Consider the following 24,267-nt stretch of genomic DNA (forward strand, 5'->3'; position numbering starts at 1 on the left):
AAAAGGGTGACCTGAGCTAGAGTAGTGTGGACAAGGAAAACTGAACCCATTTAATGGGCCAAATGATTCTTATCTGCTGATATTTCCTATAATTTAAACTCTCCTGCACTGCTTATTGTGTATCCTGCTTAGCACAAGTCATGTATAATTGGTGCTGTATATAAAAATAATTGTACTTCATTACAAGATTATGTAAATAGTAAAATACATTTACAAGTGTGAACTGTAATTTTTGATAAATAAACCTGTTCGATGACTTCAGAATTTGACCCTGGTCCCTATAGTATGGTGATCTTGATTTCTGCGTTTGAGTAAATGAACTGTTAATGAAATGTGGTAAACTTTATTTACCTTGTTGTACAGCTGTATGCATATGTCTGTTACGATCCTTTTGTCCCTGGTACTGTATCATAACACCTGAAAAGCCTTGGTCGTCATTCTGCAGGTTGAAAGATCTTTGACAGCAATCTTAGCAGTTGCTTCAGAAATATTCTCCGATTCAGGTATTCCCATTTAGCATTTTTCTAGTTTCCCTCTATAATTTTTAACGGCACACGAGTATCTTAGGGACGCACACCTTTCAGTACAAGTGACTGTACTAAGAAACAGGTTTGTTTCATGTGTAATGTCAAAGCACACATTGTTAGGGAGTTAGGGAAAAGGGGCGTGCCGTTACATGAAAAATGTATACTGGACAGCTCGGGGAATGTGTATACCGAGGAGTATACAGGCAGTTTTTCCATGCAGCCAGCAAGCAAAAAGAAAAACAAATACCTTGCCAAAAATACAGTATGTGTGGCTTAAGTTTGCAGACTCGGAGTCGTTCCCCCCCCCCTCCACTATTTTGTCGTCTTACCTTTTTGGATTTGGTGAGATGTTGGGGGGGGGGGTAGACTGGAAGGAAAGTTTTCAGAGCATCTGTTCCTTTTGAATATACAGTGCTTAGATCCAGACCCCACTAGCAAAATATTTACATCTTTATTTTTTTTTTTCTATCCATTCTGTTGATGCTGGGATTCTCCCAAAACCTGTACTAAGAAGATTTCTGGCAGCCTGAGTCTTGGGACAGTAGAGATGAATTTAGTTCTCTTATTTAGCTGTGCGCCGTTATGCTGCAAGGGTTTCAAATTAGCACATTTTTCTCATAGCTTGGCAGCCAGTATTGTAAATGTGTGTATTTTTAGGTCTTGTTTACTACTTGCCTGCTCCCTCTAAATGTTCTTAACTGGTAGCAGAAAAATAAAGCTTTTCCAAGGCTTAGCTTTTCCGTGTCTCCTTTTTTTTTTTTGGCCAGTATGGTTTGTCACTGCAGCACTGGGTGGCCTTGCGTTTGGCTGGGCCTAAGCAACTGGGGGATAGAATCTTAAACAAAGTGAGGCCGATCCAAACTGTGTGGGTGGGGGCAACCACTCACTCACAATTTTTTTTCCTTTCTCTGTAGTCTTCTCATCCCAAACTCCTACCTCTGTCATGGCTGCTGCTGATTCCGATTGGCAGGAGAATGAGAGCAATACTGCATCCAACGCCTTCTGTGCACTGCCCAGCACTACGGTGTTCCATGTAGTTCAAAGTTAGCAGTTGGGGGGGGGGGGGGGGGCCCTAGTGGCAAAGGAGGAGGATGTAACTCGAGGCACCATTGCTGCACTTCTTCTGCTGATCCAGAGCAGTGGTGTGGATGGGTATTGCTTGGGGGGCGGGAATGTGGATTGAGGAGGGTGATTGGTGGGACTAAGATCTTTGGGGCCTCCGTGGACCACACAGAGAGGGAGTGGGGGCGGCCCAGGCCTTGACTATAGGCCAAAGTGGGATACAGAGGGGGTGGGGCTGGCCTCAAGCCATGAGCGACCCACCCTTACGTTTTGATAATTTAAACAAATCAATCCATGACAAGCACCCTCCCCTCCCCCACCTCCAAAGAATAGTCCTGTAATACATAGAGCAAAAGTATAGTTGAGATCCTCCTGCCTTTAAAATGTGTACCTACCCCACAAACACCACTACTGGAAGAGTCAAGGTGCTTATAGCATAGACGCACTGCTAGTTTCTTATCAAGGGGCTCTCACCAACTCTGTTCTATTTTGCTCTGTGTGCTCCAGCCTAACTCCCTCCCCTACCCAAGATAGACAGGGAGGGGAAATGACAGGGTTAGAGAGCAGAGCAGCTCTTTGTCCTGGGATGGGAGAGGGGCTGCAGCAGGAAGCAGAAGGCTGTTTTCTGCTGAGAGAGATTCCGAGCAGCTAGGAGGCAGCAAATTTTCACTGGGTCTGCTGCCTCCACAGGTGCACAGGTTTAGTATCTCTAGTGGCAAATCCAGGCCTGGATGAAAATAGTCAAAACACATGCAGGAAAACTCAAAAATCTCCAACACTCCCTTAGCAAGGTACTAAGTATGAGCGACAGAAATTTTGAAAGGCAAATATATCCCTCTCTGCCCTCCCCCCCCCATCTTTGCCTTCTTTGAGGCACAGTTCTCCTGGCTTTGAAGGAATAACATCAGCACCTCGTATGGCAAAGCACAACCTTTTTGCTTTTGTTCATAACTCCAGAAATTGCACTATACTTTCTCAATTCTAGGGTGGCCTGACAGCTGTGAAGTTTAAAAAAAAAAAAAAAAAGCCAGGCCGCACTAGTACTTCAGAAGTGGAGAAATAGTGAAAAGGCACCCTGTCTGCTGAACTTTCCTTATTACTTGATCTTTTAGACAGAACAGCACATGGAAGGAAAATACAATCTCATCAATCTAGGAGGAACACAATCACACATCTAACATCCTCATCAGCAGAGTCATGATAACATTTGCATTTCCCACCTATCCTCTGTAGGATGCAGCATTCTAGGGTGACTCTTTTGCCTCCACAGTTACGTCCCCTGGCCATGCAAGACAGGGGTGGATTCAAAAGCTGTGCATCATGCCGCTTACAACATTGCGGGAGCTAGTCTGCAAAGTTGGCGCTTCAGCAGGTCAAAGGTACAATATGGGCAATAGCGCATGGTTGTAATGCTTTTCTGTGGCACAGGAGGGAAGAAGAAAAAGAATTAGCAGCCAGAGTACCAGGGTCTAACCATTATCTATTCTTCTAAGAATAGAAAATAAGTGGCATGCCATTCATAGGATCTAATATTAAGACATCTGTTAGCAACGGTAAAGTGTTAATTGGTTTTACCACTTGCCCAGTAGAACTCAAGTCCTTGAATCTTGACCATCCATAGGCTGTCATGGGGACCCTTCTAGGTCCTGCCATGATTCTCAAAACAGAAAAGTTGGCCACCACATCTGTTTTCAGCAAACCGGGCACAGCACACCTCGATGTTCAGGTGCTAATGCTTATGTCTCTGGTAAATGGCTTTGAGAAGAGTGTAGTCAGTAGCCTCTGTCACATTATGTAGCAATGCTAAGGGGCTTCCACCAAATGGATCCTTTTTCCTCTTCGGTCCGGTGCGTGGATATAAGATGCAGTTTGGCATGTAGGCAAACAAGATGTCCAGAAAAGACTAGCCACATGGAGACAGCAGACTGATGCCAGTCATATCTCCTACCAGCCTTTGAAGAAGCTGGTAACCAGGTAACACAGAGCTGTCACTGCTTTGATGTCACATGAAGAAGGAAAACCACCATAGCAGATACGACAGAGGAAAAATCTTAATATGTGAAATCCAAATGTGTGAAATGATTTACAAACACAGGAATACTTATCTGAAACTGTTCCATACACTGGAATTATTTCGTATTTATTGGTCTCTCGTACACACTGTCAGTACTGCTGAAATGTGGTCGTGTTTAATGGGTTAATTTGTTATTTAGTGGGTCTTTTGGAACTAGTTCTTTAGTTTTGAATGTTTTAACATATTTCATTAAAGTTTACCTAGAATATATATCTTTAATGTTCTTGATATTTTGTGTGCTTCCATAGTATTACACCAGTTGGTCTTTGGCTTTCCTGTTTTCCTTCTGCTTCCTGCCACTGTTTGATCTTTTATATTGCTTTCTCTTTGACAGTGGTGCTGTGATGTTGCCCTACATATGGCTGCCATTCATGCATCTTATGGAGCTGGGAGAAGAGTTTTAGCCTGAATTTCCTTAGGTATTCTCTCTGTCGGCTTCTCTACATTTGATCTGGATCAGAATATTCTGCTATGAGAGACTTGTGTCTCCTCTTTTTTTATACGCATCATAGAGAGACAATCTATGGCTCAAAGAGAGGGTATCTCAAATGCATATCCATCTTATCGATGCCAAAATGCTGTTGCTGATCTGACAGAGTGCTATAGTGACAGTAAGAGGCACCACCATTATCCCTCCAGCTGTGTTGGAGCCTGAATGATGGTGGTTAGAGCACGAAGATGTGTGGGGAAGAGGTTGTTTGTGGATGATAGGATGATAAATGCAGGGGATCTCTAAGGAAGTGATTAGAATGCTAAAATAATTGGGCAGACTAGATGGGCCATACAGTCTTTCTGCTGTCATGTTTCTATGATATAAAATTGGAAGGACGGAGCATATATGAAAGCTGTCAGGTTGGTTGTATAGCATTTAGTTCTGGCAAAGTACCATTTTCTTCTTGCCAAAATGGTTGGATTTATTTTTAAAAGAACTGTTTCTTCAAAGTGGCTTTTGCTATAATATGATGTAGGTGATAGCCACCTGTCCCTCTCATGTCATATGATAGAGTAAAAATGACAGGTTTTGATTCAGCTAGATTACCTATTTTTCCATGAGAGGGAAGCAAAAGAAAAGTGATATAATGGTTAATTCTCCTAGGCTGTAATGTCATCTGTGTGGCTGCAGCAAGGGTTTTTCCAGGACGTGGCAAAAGTAAAAGAAGCTGAATGGAAACTATATGTGTATGGGTTAACTTTTGCAGGCCGATCATTTAGTAGACATATTAGTAGAACATCTATGGGTCTTTTCATCTTGCATGAGAATATAAGATTAGCCATAATGGGTCAGACCAAAGGTCCATCAAGCTCAGCATCCTGTTTCTAACAGTGGCCAATCCAAGTACCTGGCAAGTAGCCAAACATTAAATACATCCCATGCTACTGATGCTGGTAATAAGCGATGCCTATTCCCTAAACCAACATTATTAATAGCAGTTTATGGACTTCTCCTCCAGGAAGTTACCCAAACCTTTTTTTTTTTTTAAATCCAGTTACATTAACTGCTTTAATCACATCCTCTGGCAATGAATTTCAAAGCTTAATTATGTATTGTGTAGGAATTTTTCCCTATTTGTTCTAAATGTGCTACTTGCTAACTTCATGGTGTGCCCCCTATTCCTTGTTTTATCTGAAAGAGTAAATAACTGATTCACATTCAACCTTTCTAATTCTGTCATGATTTTATAGACCTCTATCGTAACCCCTCTCAGCCATCTCTTCTCCAGACTGAACAGCCCTAACCTCTTTAGCCTTTCCTCATAGGGAAGCAGTTCCGTGCCCTTTTATCATTTTGGTCACTTTTCTCTGTACCTTCTCTAGTATAACATTCTATCTCTTTTGGGATGCGGCAACAGCATTGCAGATGGTATTCAAAGGAACAGACTCACCATGGTGCCATACAGAGACATTTACGTTCTCCATATTATTCACTATTCCCTTCCTAATAATTCCTAATGTTCTGTCTGTGTTTTTTAACCGTAGCAGCACATTGAACTGACTATTTCAATGTATTATCCACTAAGATGCCTAGATCTTTTTCCTGGGTTGTAGCTCATAATATGGAACCTAACACTGTGTAACTACAGTTTTGGAATTTAACAGTACCTTACAGATGACTTAAATGTATTATTTTTGGCCAGAATGTACGATAGCGCAAAACAATGTCAGATTGACCATATTAAGTGTGTGCCATTTCTTGAGGCCATGATGCTGGAGCAGCCTTTATTACGAAAGTTAGGTCAAAGCGAAAGCTGGGTTCAGCGGCATGGGGCAAGACTATTGATGAATGTTTATGGAATTTGGTGACAGCTGACTGATAAAATTTCCCCAAGAAAGCCAAAAAATTACTTAAAATTCCAGCATCAAGCAGAAAAAAAAGCTTACTGTGCTTGATGTTAAAACGGTTTTGTAAGCTAAGGGTGGGCATACAAACTATCAATTATGTTTAAATCTGTTTTGAATGCTGATTAAAATGGTATTGCATGTTTCTATCAGATTTTTGTTTGCTGCTGTAGTGGGGGGAGGCAAAGGTTATGGAACACCTGGTAGCATGGTATTTTTAAACACTGTGTCCTTACCTGCGTTACGCTTTTAATTTTTGTAGTTGCACCTTTCATTTTTTTTTCTGTCTTCCTCATTTTATCCTTTTTGAAAGTTTTTGTTCTAGAGCTGAATATCTAATTATTGTCCCTCTTCCTGTCATTAATTCAAACTTAATGTTGTTACTATTGCCCATCAAATCCTACAGTCCCCAATTTTTTGAGCCGTATGAATGTTTAAAAAAAAAAAAAAATTCTGTATCTCCCAAATAGCAAATATTTGCCCCCCGCCCCCAGAACCTAAAAAAGACTGGGGCCTCCATTAACCCCATAATTGTGATTGACCGTTTTTTGTGGAATTATTGCTTTGATTGTAGAGTTAAGATGCTGCACTTTTTATGCCAATTGTAGCAAGTTTTTCTTTGTTTGAGGACCTGTTGGTCGTGAAAACCTTCCAATCGAACAGAATATGATAGTAGATAACTGTAAGGTTCCTTTTTTTTTTCTTAAAGCTGCTCACAGTTAAAGTTGGTTTAAAATGTGTTTTACACTAGTTGAGGCATATGGAAAATAGAATACAAAGTTCAGGTAGTAATTTGTCTTGAAGTTTCTTTGCACTGTTGGACAGTCATTGCATAATGATGTCTGGCAGCTTGAGAAATGTTTGTGTTTTATTTTTTTGTGGTTCCTTGTCTCTGTGAGGTAGCTATGCAGTGAGAGGGATTTTAACTAATAAAGTGAACTGATGTGTGCTTAAAAGTTGCATAATAGTCGTGTACACAGACTTCCCTTGAAAATCTTGGCCTTATTCATTGATATTTTACCACCACACTGAAACACAGGTTCACCCTCACAAGTTGTTATGCCTTTGCAAATAAATTCCTGGAAATCCAACTTCGGCTTGTCAACAGCTGTCAAGAAAAATACACTTTTAATTTAGCTGGCAAGAAGGCTATGTAAGGATTTTAGTTTTGACTGTTCTAAAACAAAAACTGCTGTGCTTCCAGCCTATGGCTTTGACCACATGTCATACCCATTTAAACTGTGGTTTCTCTTCTAAGGCTCTAGGCTTGTCCAAGCTGTGTTTCATTAACTCTGCACCCAGTAGTAGACAGTAAATGGCTTGAAGTAAGCGGTGGGGAAAACTGACAGTCTTGGAGGCTGCAGCCTTGTTTGTTATTGCATTGGCAGATTAGCAGTATTTACAAGTGTCTCTTCCATGGTCCTGGATCTTCATTTCCATCCTGGTGGGGGCAGGGCAGGAAAGAGGCTCGGTTTGGCCTAGAAAAAGGGGAATCCTCAGCTAGGAGTTCCAGACCTGGCTCTGTCACTTCCTGTATATGGCCATAAGTCACTTTCTCTCCCTGGACCTTGATGCTGCTGGGTGAATTACGGAAGAGGAGAGTTCCTGCCATGTTCTTTTGAAACTCTTGCATTGCCACGTCCTGTACCTTTGCAGAAACTTTGTATGTTCAAGTATTAAAAGGTAGCAGTGACTAACACACAGCACTCGTTAAATCATGATTGGGGTGGAACAAGTAAGTAGGGGATGGTTATTTACCCTCTCAAATAGTGCAAAAACTAGAGGATACTCCATGAAATTAACAGGTGGCATATTTTTAAATGGAAAAATTTGAGCTGTGAAACTTGTTGCCAGAGGGTATGTTCCAAGTATGTAGCATAGCTGGATTTAAACGATTCCTGAAGTGAAGGTCCATAACCCATTATTATCCAGATAGAGTTGAGAAATCCACTATTTTTCCCTCAGGCTGAGCAACAAAGAATAGATTTACTATTTATTGACCAGATACTTGTGATTCTGGGCTTCATGGACCTTTTTTGATCTGCTGCAACATGGCATTTCTTATATTGTTTCATTAATTTACAATCACTTGTAAAAGTTTTAAAATTCATATACATTTTTCACATTCTGTTGTCTAAAAAATACAAATCAAAATGCACTAAAGTAGGAGTGTTTTTTGTTTTTTTTTAGACACCAGAATTTGAAAAGTGTACAAGGGTTTTAAGACCTTTACATAGGCTAGGGGTGGCCAACTCCAGTCCTCGAGCCTCAAACAGGCCTGGTTTTCAGGATATCTACAATGAATATACATGAGATTTGCATGCATTGTCTCTATTGTAAGCAAATCTCTCATGCATATTCATTGTGGATATCCTGAAAACCTGGCCTGTGTGTGTGGCTCTTGAGGATCGGATTTGGCTGCCCCCTGACATAGGCACTGGAGCGAAATTCACTTTTTAGCAGGAAAGTCACCCTAAGCACAATTCAAAAGGAAGAAGAAAGTGAATGTCCTCAGGTGACCCAATAAAAAAAAATTTATGGCAAGACTTGAAGCCTGCAGTCCATAGGCAATTCTCGACCAACTGGAAAGACTTTGAATTCTTCTGCCAAGAGCTGTTATCAACTCTTTCATCACCTCCCACAGACTATTACAACCTGCTCCTCACAGGTCTCTCTCTCTCCTCCAATCCATCCAAAATTCAGCTGCGCAACCTATCCGTCTCCAAAGTTGCTATAGTCCTAGAACCCCTTTTCTCAAGTCACTGCATGGGCTCCCTATCCGTTCCTACATCCAAGCTCCTCTTACTCACCTCTAAGTGTCTTCACTCTGCAGTTCCTTGCTACCTTTCCCCTCATCTCTCCCTATAGCCTCCTCCTGCAAACCACTTTTTTTATGTCCTTCTCTACTGTCAATTCCCAAATCCATGCTTTCCTCCTGGTTGTACCAGTTCTTGGAATAGATTTCCTGACTTGCTGGTGTCATGCTCCCTCTTGTCTTATTAAAATCCCTTCTTAAACACCCCCTTTTTTTTTTTTTTTTTTTTTTTTGAGGCTGCTTTGAAATCTTAACCCAGGGCTTCCGAAATGTTTAGCCAATGTGACCCCATTTTAGCACTTTGAAAATTCACACGACCCCAGAGGACAACCACACCTAATTAGTGGGGATGTAGTTCTCCTCCAACAATCCTTCCACTCACCATTCCTGCACTCCAACTGATCCCCTCTCTCAACCTCCATCCCCTGGTTCCTCTCCCCTTCTGAGCCTGGCCTCTCGCTCACCCACTCCAGCTTTTTACATCCTCCCCACTGAATCTCTCACCTCCAAGCCATTTTTGTAACCCCAATTAATCTGTCACTCCCTTCCTCTCTCTTTTCTCTCACATACCCCCCCCCCCCCTCCCCCAGTTGATACTCTCACTCCTAGCTCCTCTCTGGCTGTGGAAGGTGAGAGGGGAGATGCAAATCTGTCTCCTTCTGATCCAATCCTCAAACCCTTCCTGTATCTGATCTCTATCCGAACAACCCCATGATTAGGATCAGCAGCAACATTTTCCTTTTGGGCCTCAGGCGATATGTGGATGACAGCTAGTGGGAAGAGAGGGCAGGCTGACAGGGGCAACATTTGTCTCTTGCGTAAGTTCAGCGATGGGAGAGGATAGAGAAGGGACAACCTGTACACACTCTGCCCACTCTTCCCCCAATGGCTGGTCCAATGCCCGATGTTGAGCAGCATTAGTAATGAAAGTCAGCACAGGATCTGTGAGCCAGTAAAAGCTCACAGGCCCTGCAGTGGCCCCAGTTCCTCCTCGCACATGGCTGCCTGTTAACGTGGAAACTCAGGCGAGGGCGGGACCATTGCAGGACCTGAGCGTGCATGCCAGCTCAAAGATGCCCTGCTGATTTCCACTACTTCTGCTACTGGTGATGTCTGGAGAGGACTGCCCTTTGAGGCATTCGTGACCCAGGCTGGAGGTTTTGTGAGCCCATGTGGGGTCCCGACCCACAGTTTGGGAAGCTCTGTCTAAACCCCTGGAATGTTCTGCTTAGCAGCTTCATTCATTTTTAACCATTTTCTTTTTAAATTAAATTTCCAAAGTCTCTCTTGCCCTGTGTGCTTGTCTTGATTAGGTTGTAAGCTCTATGGAGTGGGGACTATCATGATTTTGTACAGTGCTGCTTAGGCTGAGTAGCACTGTAGAAGTGGTAACTAGTAGTAAGAATGGGTGAAAATTGCACAGTTGGTAGACACTTATCCTAAATGACTCATGGCTGTTGCTGCTGCGGAAGGGCAAGGGTTGTGAAGACTTGTGCAATCAACATTTATTTTTTTTTTTTGGTTTTTAATTACTTTTAGGAATATTTCCTCATAATGAAGGTGTAAAGTATGTTGTGTAGGTCAGTGAAATAAACTCCTTTTCTTAATGTATTTTGATGTGTTTTTAGCATAATGTCAAATGTGCAAGCAGATGGAGGCTTTTTTACAAGGCACTGTAAAATGTTACTTTAGAGTTGTTGGTTTTGACTTTTTTTTTTTTAAAGCTGTTCTTGACCTAACGTTCTCCAAGTAATTTCCTTGCAGATCAGTGGCACAAAAATACTTTCCAAGGAGTAGGATCCAGTTGGCCCATAGCTGTGTGTTTGTTATATTTATTGGACGATATCAGCTGTAAGTTAATTTGCAACTATTTAATGAGGCTGAGCCAGGAGCCATAGAGTTCTTCAAAGTTAGATGAGTGACCAGTAATATTTTTTATTGATATAGTGTGAATTATATATACAGAGAAACAAGGCAGTAAAAAAAATCATAAGGCCTACCTAAGCTGCCCACCCACACAAACTACTTGGTTCTTAAATCCCTACAAACTCTGGCAGAGATTCCCTGCGCTTATCCCATGCTTTCTTCAATTCAGAATCTGTTCTTGTCTCTTGGAGGCCATTCCATGCATCTCCTAACATCCCTGTATAGAAATATTTCCTTAGATTACTCCTGCGTCTCTCTTCCCTTTCATTCTCATTCCATGATCTTTTTCTAGCGCCTTCTTTCCATTAAAAGAGGCTCATCAATACCTTGGAAGCAATTGTGAACGTTTCTATTGTTCTCCAAGGCGAAGCAGGATGGTAGTCCTCACAAATGGGTGACATTATCAGATGGAGCCCCAATGCAGAAAACTTAGGTCACAGTTTCTACAACTTTGACTATATATACTGAGCATGCCCTATACGATGTGTCTAAGCGGGATCCCTCTCCAGTCTTGAAACATAGAATTATGACTAAAAAAAAAAACTAGGAGAAACTCAATTCCTCGGGGTGCCAGGTAGGTTTCCTGAGGACTAACATTCTGCTTGTCGTCGGAGAACACCTGTTACAGGTAAGCAACTCTGGTTTTTCTCTGAGGACAAGCAGGATCGTAGTCCTCATACACTGGGTGAATCCCAGCTACAGGTTGCTTCCCAACACAAAAGGGGACCAACAGACACCCAATCAGGTGCCAGTGGTTACAGAGGGTGGTGAGGGGAGAGTCGGAACCCAAACAATGAGCCCTAGGTGGGAGAGTTGGGTTCTATACCTCAAACAAGTTCAGTAGGACAGACTGACTGAACCTACTGGTTGTGTCAGCCATCCCTATCAAGACCGTAATGAGAGATGAATGTGTGGAGAGAACTCTGTCACAGCCTTGCAGATCTCTATGCGAACTGCTTGCAAGTGGGCCACCGATGCTGCCATGGCTCGGAGAACAAGAGTCTTGACATGACCCCCAAGATGCAGGCCTGCCTGGGCAGGACAGAAGGATATGCAATCTGCTAGCCAATTGAATAGTATCTGGCAATGGCAATGCCCAACCTATTTCTATTAAAAGAAATAAAATGTTGGGTGGATAGTCTATCAGCTGCTGTCTGCTCCAGATAGAAGACTAAGGCTCACTTGCAGTCCAAACTGTGCAGTGCTTGTTAGCCTTGGTGTGAATGGGGCTGTGAAAGAAAGTTGGTGGGACTATAGACTGGTTAAGAAGGAAGTCTGTTGCCACCTTTAGGCAGGACCTGAGGGTGAATGCACAAGACTATCCTGTCATAATAAAACTTAGTGTAAGGTGAATAAGTCACTAAGGCCTGGAGCTTGCTGACCCTGCGCGCTGAAGTGACCGCCACCAAAAATATGACTTTCCAGGACAGGTACTTCAGATCACTGGTGTGCTGCTGCTCAAAAGATGCTTTCAACCACTGAGTGAATACCATGTTGAGGTCCCAAGACACAGTGGGAGGCCTTAGGGGGAGGCTGTACAGAGATGGGCCTACCATCTACACCTTGGCAGTATGTGCCAGTTGTACTAAGCTGAACTCTAACAGAGCTATTTTTTAAGCCAGTTTCTGATAGGTGTAGCGGGTAGTCAAGTAGTTTTTGTGTGGGCAGGAAAACGGATCTGGGGACTTCTGCTCACACCACACAGAAAACCTCTTTCACTTCAGTCCATGACCCGAAACACATCCTCTGAAAGAGCAAGTGCCTGCAGAATTAACCTCTCAATATCCAGGCTGTGAGCAACAGGGCCTGGAGGTTGAGATGCCGCAGCCTGCCTTGATCTTGCGTGATGAGATCTGGGGCATACCTCAGACTGATAGGTCTCAGGATAGACAACGCCCGTAGGAGCAGAAACCAGCCCTTTCTTGGCCAACGAGAGGCTATGAGAATAATAATCTCCCTGTCGTCACGAAGCTTCAAGAGTTTTTACCACTAAGGAAATCGGAGGGATATGCATATGAAGGCCCTTGCCCCAATGACAGGCCAGGGTGTCCAAGGCTGGTTTGCCCTCAGACATGTAAGGGAGCAGAACCGAGGCACCTTACTGTTGCAAGTGTATGCAAACATGACCCCGAAGATGCAGTCCTGCCTGGGCAGGGCAGAAGGATATACGATCTTCTAGCCAATTGAATAGGGTCTAGCAATGGCAATGCCCCCTCCTGTGGCCTGCGGAGGTGCATCGCCACCATGGCCAGGCATTTTGTGAAGACCTGTGGGGCTGATACAAGCCTGAACAGCAACACCTGGTACTGGAAGTGCTGTTTTCTCACCATGTCTGGGCTCCCCCAGTGGCAGAATATCTGATTCACTACCTTCTGGTCCAGGGACCACTCATTTTGGGTCTGAAGGCTTGACTCAGCCTGTCTGTTACTATGTTCTCCATTCCAGCCAGGTATGTGGCCCTGAGCACCATCCTGTGGGACAGGGCTCATGAACAGATTTGGACCACTTCCTGACATAGGAGGTACAATCCCGTGCCTCTCTGCTTCTTGACAAACCAGATGGCTACCTGGTTTTCGGTTTGAATCAGGATAACTTTGTTGGACAGCCAATCTCTGAAAGCCCATAGCATGTACCTGATCACCTGAAGCTCCAGGAAATTGATTTAACAAGAGCGTTCCTGAGCGGACCAAAGACCCTGGGTCCATTCTACATGAGCTCCTCAGCCTAGTGTGGATGCAAGTGTGGTTAGTACAATTTCGGAGAGGCAGGTTGACTCTGATACAGTCCTAGAGGCTCTGAGTGGCCTGGTGCCACTGCGACCAGGTCCATTGGGCTCTGCGTATGTGCCAAGGGAGTAACATGGATGGGTGCAGCCATATGGCCCAACAGCTTCAAACATGTGCCAGGCTGACACCAGCTGTCTTTGTTGAATCTCTGCCATGATGGACCCCAAGGTGACGGCCCTCTGGCAAGGCAGGAAGGCCTTTTCCTGAGCCATGTCTAGAAGGGCTCCTATAAAGTCTAATTGAGGTGACTGGCTGAGATGGGACTTTGGGTAGTTGAGAACAAACCTTAGTGACTCCAGCCCCCGAATGGTCAAGTGCATGGACCTGGTGCCCCTGTCTGAGATGTGCTCTTGACCAGCCAATTGTCTAGATACAGGAAAACATGCCCTCCTGGCATGTGGAGGTGCGTCGCCACCATGGCCAGGCATTTTGTGAAGACCTGTGGGGCTGATGCAAGCCCGAACAGCAACACCTGGTACTGGAAGTGCTGTTTTCTCACCATGAATTGGAGATTTCTCCTGTGCCCGGGGAAGATCTTGATATGAGTGTTTGTGTCCTTTAGGTCGAGGGAGCATAGTCGGTCCCCTCTTTGTGAAAAGGGGATCAAGGTGCCCAGGGCTACCATCTTGAATTTTTTCTTTTTGTAGAAATGTTTCAAGGCCCTTAGGTCCAGGATGGGATGGAGTCCTCCTGTTCTCTTTGGAATCAGGAAGTATCTGGAGTAGAATCCCTGCCCTCTTTGCCCTGGTGGTACGGGATGAGAGCTCCATTAGTAGTACCTCCTGACGTGCTACTGGCCCCCAAAATGGGCACGGAGGGCAATTTGGCAAGGCACCCAATAGATTCAATTGGTACCCTTGGCAGGTGTTGGGACAGAACCCACTGGTCCGAGGTTATACTGGGCCATGGTTCGCAAAGAACCAGCCTGCCCCCCACCGGAGGGTCCATCGTCCCGGGTGTAGACAACTGGCCTATGCTTCCTGCGACCCAATCAAAACCCTGTCCCAGAGTTTTAATGCAAATCAGTCTCATGCATATTCATTGTGGATATTCTAAAAACCAGGTCTGTTTGTGGCTCTCGAAGACTGCAGTTGGCCACGTCTGATCTAAAAAACGATCATTTAAAAGTGGAGGGATTTTTTTTTTCTTCTCTTTTTGGTAGTGATCTTGTTTTCTCTAAGTTCTAGGAGCTGTATGTGTGAGATGGGATATGTGGTCTGTGTTAACTGTGTTAACTGTGCTCCCAGAGGAATTAAATTTTGCTATAAATAAGTCTATGTGATGCAAGTGCTGGAGGCACTGAGCAAATACAAGTATGCACATGATTGGGATGCATGGGAAATGTCAGGAGTTGAAACTTGTAGATCCGCAGTTGGGGGTTATTTTTATGGAATATTGAAGCAGGGACCTGAATTGTACTGTGACCTTAGAAATCTAAGGTTCATGCATAAGGAAAAAACCCACCTGTAACATGATCTTTTGTGATTCTTGCTCTCTGAGAGCTGGGTTGGCTGTAACATGGGTGGAACTAATTAGCAACCAGGGAGCCATGGTCGGAAGGAGATGCACAGCTGAGAGTGAAGGGGTATTGAGGAGGGGAATGCTGGATAATCTAATTTTCTGGATATTTATCTTGTTTAGGAAAGGCATTGGTTAACTCATTTTACTGTTCTGAAGCTAATAAATATATTGTAATTGCTGTTGAGAGTATTGGTTCTTGGCTTTCAGACAACACTGAAATAGGATATTGCCCTTTAGGCTCAGTCAGATTTAACAATCCAGATGACTTCTGAAAGATCTTGTGGCATAGAGCAGAATTCCTCAGTGTAAGATGGAGTTTACATATCCCAGGAAACAATGTTTGTTTGTAAACCGACTCCTTTCTTCTTTCCTTCCTCTTTGCTGTGTTTCTGAAAGGGAAGGCGTGTACTCTGGATGATGCTGCTGCATTGCTCAAGAGTAGCCGTCAATGTTTAGTTTTGTGTGTTTAAATCCCAAATCTGCCATTCTACACTGCTCCCCTGCTGGCATCTGCTAGTTGGATGGAGGTGTGGCAGGATTTGTGGGATGGGGGGGAGGAGCTCTGTACTACAGATACAAGTGACTTGCTGGGAGAATTCTGAGGCATTTCAGAATATGAGCCTTCTGGCCACAACTGTGCTTAATGCATGGATGGAATCTAAAGCTGTAAAAAGGAATGGTGGTTTTGAATTTAGTGCATGTGATGACAGTACAGAAATTCTCTGTATATCCTTAGAACAGGTACAGCAGTGCCCCATACAAAATACCAGTCACTGCCTTGCAACGTATCTTACTCTTGAAGATATCAAATCTAGGGGTTCACAGGATAACTAAATCGCAATACATGTGCAGTTATTGTTTTCTCTTAATCCCAAAGTGTGATCATAGCTGTGGACTTCTGTCCTCTGAGACTTGGACTGGGACCCTTTTCATGCAGAACTCCCAAAATATGATATTTTGATCACTACTGACCTGGTTAGGATTTGAATCAGCAACTTAGACATGAAAGATCCGCTGAATGGGTTTTCTGTTTCGTGCTTTAGTGGTTCTTTTTTTTTTTTTTTTATTCAATCTACCTTTTGATCAATTAATGGAGGCCATCTTAAATGCATTTAGTGAAATGGGAATCCTAGTGGCTTCTGGTAAGCAGTCTCCTTCCTCTCACTAGCTAAGAGAGAAGGAATAAAGCATACATAGACTGTTGCCAACCCCTGCTCCCCTCAGGAATGACCCATTCAGCTGATTAGCGTTATAGCTCCACTGGCAGAGACTGACCCGTATTACTACTACTTTTATAGACTAAAAACAAGCAGACGGTCGAGAATAATAAAAATACTATTCGCTCATTATTCCTCCTGTGACTTGCACAGCAACTAAGGGAAGGTCCTGTAATACCTTCAGTTTTTCCAGTTTGGTTCCTTATACTGCTGATGCTTCCTGAGAACAGAAGAAGTTGCCATACGAGCTGCATCGAGCCCAGCATCCTGCTTCCAGTGGTGACCAATCCAGGTTACAAGTACCTGGCAAGTACCCAAACATTAAATAGATCCCCTTTTAAAGTGATATTTCTCTGCTGCCTTGCAGTACGGGTATATACTAATCCCCTCTCTGCAGTCACTTCTGTTTTATGCATTTTTAACCTCCTATTCCCTGGAGGAAAATTGATCCAGCCTGCGCTTGGACTATACATGCTGTGAGAAGGAAGTGGCCATCAGTTTAAGCTGCCGCTTGGCGAAGGACGCTGGACTCTGATGCCTGCTGCATTCTCTCATTTGACTCATGTCCTAGCAATCAGTTAACACAAAAAATGTCATGCTACAGGGGTGGCCAACCTGTGGTTCTTTCATGTGCAAAATGTGGTTTTGGTCCTCTGGGCCACATACAACTGAGCAGCGCTGCAGAGGACGGGAGGGGGTGGTGGAGGAAGCATGCAAAATAGAATAAATAGAGAAGAGCTATTAAGCCTCTGTGTGCCCCCCCCCCCCCCCCCCCGTATGCATCCTGATCTCACAGTGCTGCTGGTTGCTGCAGAGACAGGAGAGGAACTGGAATAGGGATCAGAGGGTTTTCTCTGCTTATCCCTATTCTCTTCCCCTTCTGTAATTAGCAGCAATGGAAGATAGGAACGGAGAGGGTGAGGCTGGAGCTGACAGGACTCCAAACAGCCAGTCAGCATCCTGCTTCAGCTCTCGCCATCTTGTCCTCACCCCCCCCATCCCACCTGCTGTCTGGAGTTAGAGGGCTGTTCTCTGGGCTGCAGTTTGGAGGCGAGGGGCTGGAGTGTACCCAGCAGCTCACTGCTCCCAAGCTTTGAGATTTAGCTGACCACAAAGGGGAGGAGGAAGTCCCCAGAGCTCCAGTCAGGTTGGAATCATTTGTGGTGAGGGGAGAAAGGGATGAATGTAGTCAAGCATTTTGAGGAGCAGTGTGTGAAGTGAATGTTGGGGAGGAGAGGGGTGTGGATGAATGTTTCTGAGGGCAATGAGGTAAAAAGGGACGAATGTTGCAAGAGGTGTGGGGGAGATGGGAGGTAATGAATATTGTTTCCCTCCCTTGAAGTCAGCAAAGCAAATTGGTCTGGCACTTTATTCCTCCCCAAAGTCCATGCTGCCACCGGTTCTGCAACAGGTGTGAGGGTGCCAGGGCTGGGATAGGGGAAACAGAGGAAGAGAGAGAGAGAGGGCTGTAATGAAGAATTGTATAAAAGGCAGCTGGGAGGCGTGGAGGGGCCATGAGAGAGCTAGGTATAGGGTTATAAAGGGTTCAAAAGAATGGGGAAAGGTATCAGAGGGGTGTAAGAAAGCCAGGGGGAGAGTATATGTGCAAGAAAGTCAGCAGTGGTGATTGGAGGAGGGTAAAAAAAATAGAAATGGTGTCACAATGGGGAAGAGGTGGTAAAGGGAGGGTGAGGATAAGTCATGGTCATAGGTAATGAAGATGGAAGGAACAGTATGAGAGCTGAAGGAGTGACGGGGCAGGGGAGAGAAATGAAAATAGAGGGGTGAGGAAGCCAGATATTGTGACTGGATGGGGAAAGATTTCAGAATGTTTCTGTGGGGAATAACCTCAAGAGGTGAATGTTGGGGGAGAGGTGGTGGGAGTGTGAGAGCCAGAAGTGGTAATGGAGGGTGTATGGGAGAGAGCCATAGAGAACACTGGAGGGGTGTGACAGAGGGAATGGGGACAGGGTGTGAGGGTGGGGCAGTTACTGGTGGTGGGCAGGGGGGGGGGGAGAGAGAGAACAGAGTTGTACAAGTGATGGGGATGGAGGGTTAATGTTGGAGCTACTGCACCCCTGCTTTTGTTCTTGTGGGGTTTGGAAAATGTTATGCTGAAGCTACTGAGAGACCCTGATAGGGGCAAGATGGGGGATTGTGAGATTGATGGGATAAAGAGAGACATTGGGCAAAGCCTGGATGAGAAAAAGAGGGGGATGCAGGTCAGACAGGTGGGAGGAGTGAGAGATGTGGGAACAGGATAGGATTGAGAGAGATGGGTGGGGATAGGGGAATTGAGAGACACTGGTAGGGAGAGGTCGGGAGAATTGAATCTTAGGACAGTGTGCAGAGATCAAGAGAGACTAGTGGGAGCAGGATGAGACTGAGAGAGAGACTGGGAAATTGAGAGAGAAACTGGCAGGGACAGAGTGGGTGTATTGAGAGAGAAATACTGTTGGAAGGAGGTACTCATCTCCTCTTTTTTTTGAAAACATGCGACACTGGTATTGTGTATTTCAATTACTTGGCTCTTAGTCCATGAATCATTGGCCACCCCTGCTATGCTAAGTCAGACCAAAGGTCCATAAAGCCCAGCATCCTGTCACTGACTGTGGCCAATCCAGGTCACAAGTACCTGATGAGATCTCAACGAATAAGTTCAATCCTTTCCCACTCCCAGGGATAAGCAATGGTGTTCACAAGTCTATATGATTAAAATGGTCTATTGACACTTCCTCTAGGAACTTTTTAAACTCAGTTAAGTTTCAGTTGGTGGTTTGTTTTTTTTTAATAAATAGATTTTCATCCAGCTGACCCTACTAATTCAGCACATTAGGTGCCTATGCTTAATCAGGAGGTTAAGAAATCTTTCAGTGCAATAAAAGAGAAGGTGTTCTGTATTTTATTAAACCATTACATTGTGTAATGCTTATTTGCTTTCTAATGGTTACTCCGACAGGGGTGAAGATTTGCCTTAAGACCTTTTAGGCTTTGGGACCTAAATGATATCTTCCGCATACAGACCACAAAGCCACACACAGGTTTGGGCTTGTTCCAGAAATATAAAAGCTACTTGTGAAATAGTAAAGATTTGAAAAAATGAATACCACCTGATAACATCCATGAGCAAAACCAAAAAAGCAATGGTCAAACTACAGTTCATCAGCACCAGGAGCTTCTTTGAACTCCCAGACCCCTATCAGGATGCGCACACTCCCCCACACACACTCTGCCGAGCTTTGGGTCTCCCTCTTTAGTACCTGAATACAAGCTGCTGAATCCTCTGAATGTGCAGGGACATATTCAGAAGAATCCTTCTAGCTCCTATGGTTTCTCCTTCGAGAAAACTCTTGGACTAAACATCCAAAGAAATTCCTGCCACTTTTTCTCCTGGGTGCAGAACCTCTTCCACAACAGAAATACCATTCCCTGAAGCTTGGACTCCTTCTGAGCGAAATTCCACTTATCCTAACAGATTGTTGTGCAGTCTCCACTGGAACAAAAATATGGAGATTATACCACTTTCACTAGGCATCAACACCAGATTCCTGCCTGAAGCCCTTATGGTGACTCCAAGCATTTGTTTTTTTTCTCTCTATGCTGCAGCTTCAGGAACTTTGCCTTTTGAGTCCTGGGCTGTCTGTGGAGAAGGATTACAGAAATATCTGGGCTTCTTCACTATACTGAATCCTTTCCCCAACAGGGGAAAGACCACCACATCTTTTTTTTCTGCATATAAGCAGGCTGAATTAGCCATGCTTTCTGGGTGTGTGCCCCCTAGCGGCCCGGTGCAGAGCTTCTCTTAGAATGTTGAGAAAAAGTTTGTCCTTGTCTCACTCCTATGCGGTTTGCTTCCCGCGCGATTGGCTCCTTTCCCTCAGTTCTGTTTTTTACCACGGTGGTAGCAGTCGTGGTTCTTTTTTTCTCTTCACAGAAATAGACTCCTTTCTGTACCTCACTTAAGTGAGCCCCCAACGGCACTTTTAAGTGCCAAAGGAAGACGCCAAAGACCCTGGGTCTCAAATTTTGCCCATGTGGCAAAATAATGTCCATCACAGATGGACATGGAAAATGTTACCGATTTTTTTTTTGTTTGTTTGGGCCCGAATCACAACCAGACTGAATGCCACGATTGCGGCAGAATGTCTCCAAGGGCACAACGTCAATGGGCAGCAAAAATAGCAATGCTTAGAGATCCCGGAGAAGGTACATTGGACTCGTATGCCCCAAGTCAAACCCACTCTCTGGGAGGCAAACTAAGAGATCAAAGCCAAATAAAAGGGCATCCTCTCTCGAATCTCCCAAGGGCTCTGGATTGAGTACCAAGCCACACACCAAGCAGTCCCATGCCCATTTGGGAAGTCGAGTGTGTCAAAGAGCCATCCTTCAAAGCTGATGCACAAATCCAGCAGTGAAGTGTGACTTTTTTTTTTTTTGTGTGTTTTATAAGCACCATTTTATTGAAGGATGACAGAACTGCATCATTTGCTAGTATTCAATAACAAAAAAGTTCACGTTGTTAAAAATAGGAAAGAAAGATTTTATCCTGTTAACAGCAGAATAATACTAAAATTGCCTTTCACTGAACAATGTAATTCCAAAATATACAACACTGAAAGTGTAGCAGTCAAGCTTCATATTAAACATTAAATAGTAATATATCTTCTGAAACATTATTCACAAAAATGAAAATGTATAAAGTTCACTTCTAGAACAAGTCTATTTCTCTGCTTCTTCTCCCCTCTTCCACACCCAACTCCCCCTTCCCTCCCAAAAAAAAATTCACAATACAAAAATTTGATTTTGCTTAGCAATACAACAGCCATTACAGGCTTTAGCATAAGTGAGAGGCTGCAAGTAGTCTGACTTCTCTGCTGACCTATTTCTAAAAAAAAAAGATCGAGGACGTTTCCTGCAAAACACCTGTAGTACAAAATATCTCAGATTTCTGTTCTTCAAAATACATTTGTTAATTTTTTTTTTTCTTTTGAAATGAAGTGTGACTTTGATGCCGTGAAAAACTAATTCGGAGTTGAAGCACCTTACCTAGATGCATTCATCGACTAAATTAAACCAAAAGACACAACGCATATGATGAAAAAATTAAAGTCCTCGACGCATACCATTAAAAAAAAAAGCACCAGGACCAAGGTCTTGTTGGATGGAACGTTTCCAAACCATTAACTGTAGTGAATATGGAAATGAGGGTATTCAAAAACCTCCCTCTTGTCCATCATTCTCTGCCCACCAGAAACGCCATATGTTACTGGAGACCCCTTCTCCTGCTAAAAAGAGACAAACATCAAATAAAGGCCTGCAAGCAGCAGCCTCACAGTCAATCAAATCACAGGTATTTTTCAAACTTTATTCGACACACTGGTGTCAACTCAAATACCACATTTTAGTCCTTCGGAGGCAGAACCAGGTACTGTAGTCATTCTTCCTTTGCCTGATCTCCCTTCTGGAGCCAACAACAGACAAGATTTCTCAAGCTCACCTTCTAAAGGACTGATGGGAGAACCTATTTTCTCCTCCCCATCTTCACCAGAATCTCTAAGCATTCAATCAGACCCTCCAAAAGAACAACAGGAACCTTCATTATCCCCTGAAGATCTTTTCATATCCAAAATTCATAGAGAAATTGGGTAACCCTTTACATCTAAAAATAAAAAAAAACTCCCAGATCCGAGGGCAGACATTCATGGCCTGCTAAAAATATTTGACATGCCAACAGAACCAACTGCTTTACCATTCCACTCAGTATTAGATGGCGTGATGGATAAAGCATGGGAATCACCTTTTTCCACATCATCAGCTTCAAAGAAGACAGATCTAAAATTTAGAATACAGAAATCAATGCATTATGGAGTTTTTTTAATCTACCACATTCAACCATAGTGGTAGAATCTGCTATGAAAAAGGCAAGAAGAACTAGGTTATATTGAAATACCCCTCCTACTAAAGATAGTAGATATCTGGACGATTTTGGCAAAAAGGTATTTCAAGGAGCAATGCTTAACGCAAAGATCCATCAACAGCAATTTTATATTGCTCAATATTTATACGAATGTCTCCAGAATATTAAGACCAAATCAAACTCAGACACAAGACACCCAGAAAAAACAGGGTATACTGGACATGGCAGAAGGACTTCGTCATCTACTTTGGACAATTTACGAAGGGTTTGATACCTTGTAATGAATTTCAGCATCAGCTATAGATGCTGCTCGTATAGCAGCTCGTAGAATAGCATGGCTTAGAGCAAATGCAATCAAAGAAGAGGTCCATGACAAACTAGCGGACCTCCCATGTAAAGAAGATAATTTATTCAGAGAGAAACTCAGACAGTAACACAGTTAAAGGAACAAAGTATAGCAGACTCATCTCTGACAGTGCGCGCTGACCAAGCTTCATCACGGCATTTCTACCCACCGTACAGGAAACCATTTTATTTATAAGATGTATAGATCTTATACATCTTCTAGATCCTCCCCCATGCCAACTTAGATCACAGCCAAATACAACTCAAGGTCAGGGATGAAACGGATCTCAGAGAGCACCAAAACAGCCTCAACAGGTTGTTTCAAAACCACAGCAATCTTTTTGAAGCAAACGGGGCCACAGCAACATCTGCTTGTGGGTGGTCGACTCCTTTCATTTTATCAGGAGTGGGTCAACATAACATTAGACCATTGGGTACTCAATATAATAAAGAAGGGGTATCAGCTAAATGTTTGCTCAAAGTCAAATTTACCACGCCTATCTCCACATTCTTGGAAATCAGAGGAAATTCCACTCCTACTCCAGGAGATACAATTACTCTTACATTGGCATGCGATTCAAGAACTATCACATCAACGGAATCGTGGATTTTACTCCCAATATTTCCTCATTCCCAAGAAGAGTGAAGGTTTATGTCTGATTCTGGACCTCAGGCCTCTGAATAAACACCTTCAGAAAGAAAAATTCAAGATGTCATCTCTGAAAAAATTTTACCCTTTTTACAACCCAACAACTGGATGTGCTGTCTGGATCTCAAGGATGCATATACTCATATTCCGATGCACCCAGATTCATAGTGTTAGCTTTGTTTTCAGGTAACTCAATCCATTATCAGTACAAGGTCCTCCCATTTAGTCTCTCCGATGCACCCAGGGTATTCACCAAATGTCTAATAGTAGCTGTGGCCTACCTCCTGAAAATAAGGCATAAAAAAGTTTCCATTCCTAGATGATTGGCTATTAGTAGCCAAAAACCCAAGTCTACTACGAAGACATCAGATTTAAACAATTACTTGTCTTGAAACTTTAGTCTTCATCGTCAATTACGAAAAATCACATCTACAGTTCATAGGCACACTTTTAAACACACATCTATGCAAGGAATTCCTCCCACACGAAAGAATTTACACATTTCAAAATCTATCCTCGACATTGCTATCGCTTCCACATCCCACAGCTTGACAGGTCCTAACAATATCGGGGCACATGGTAGTAGCCATGTATGTAGTTCCCCATACTCATCTTCACATGCACCGTTTACAATGGGGCCTAAAAACTCAATGGAAACAACACTGCCATCCATGTCAAAAAAAATAAAACTAACTCAATGTAATATGACTTGAAGTAGTGGCTGATCTCAGGAACCTTATAGTCGGGTGCCCTTTTTCGGAACCCGACTCATCAAATAGTACTAACCACAGATGCATCCACGAAGAGATGGGGAGTTCACGTATTAGGCCCTTCAAAACATAAGACCTTTGTCCCCTAACGAACGCTTACTCCAAATCAATCTTCTGGAGCGCCGAGCAATATGATATGCAATCAAAACTTTCTCCCACATCCTACACAACAAAACTGTCATGGTCTACACAGATAGTTGTGTAGCTGTGTTCTACATAAACAAGGAAGGTGGGTCAGGTTCTCAGATTCTTTGCAAGGAAGCAGTTTTGACAATAGAATGGGTCCTGACTTACTACATATTTCTACAAGCAACCAATCTC

At 43.5% G+C, this 24,267-nt stretch overlaps 1 protein-coding gene across 14 annotated transcripts in view; it reads left to right on the plus strand.

The window, feature by feature from the left end:
- PKNOX2 (PBX/knotted 1 homeobox 2) overlaps positions 1-24,267 on the plus strand; it is a 989,927-nt gene that overhangs the window by 4,798 nt on the left and 960,862 nt on the right. Inside the window, exon 1 of one of the 14 annotated variants that reach the window (XM_029573045.1) lies at positions 4,013-4,082. The exons of the other annotated variants lie outside the window; for them this stretch is intronic. The gene's annotated coding sequence lies outside the window, so the exon portion shown is untranslated. Of the gene's footprint in view, positions 1-4,012; positions 4,083-24,267 lie in introns of those variants that run through there. 14 annotated transcript variants of the gene reach the window in all.

Source organism: Rhinatrema bivittatum, chromosome 12 (assembly GCF_901001135.1).
Source record: "Rhinatrema bivittatum chromosome 12, aRhiBiv1.1, whole genome shotgun sequence".
In the NCBI taxonomy this organism is placed as follows: Eukaryota; Metazoa; Chordata; class Amphibia; order Gymnophiona; family Rhinatrematidae; genus Rhinatrema; species Rhinatrema bivittatum.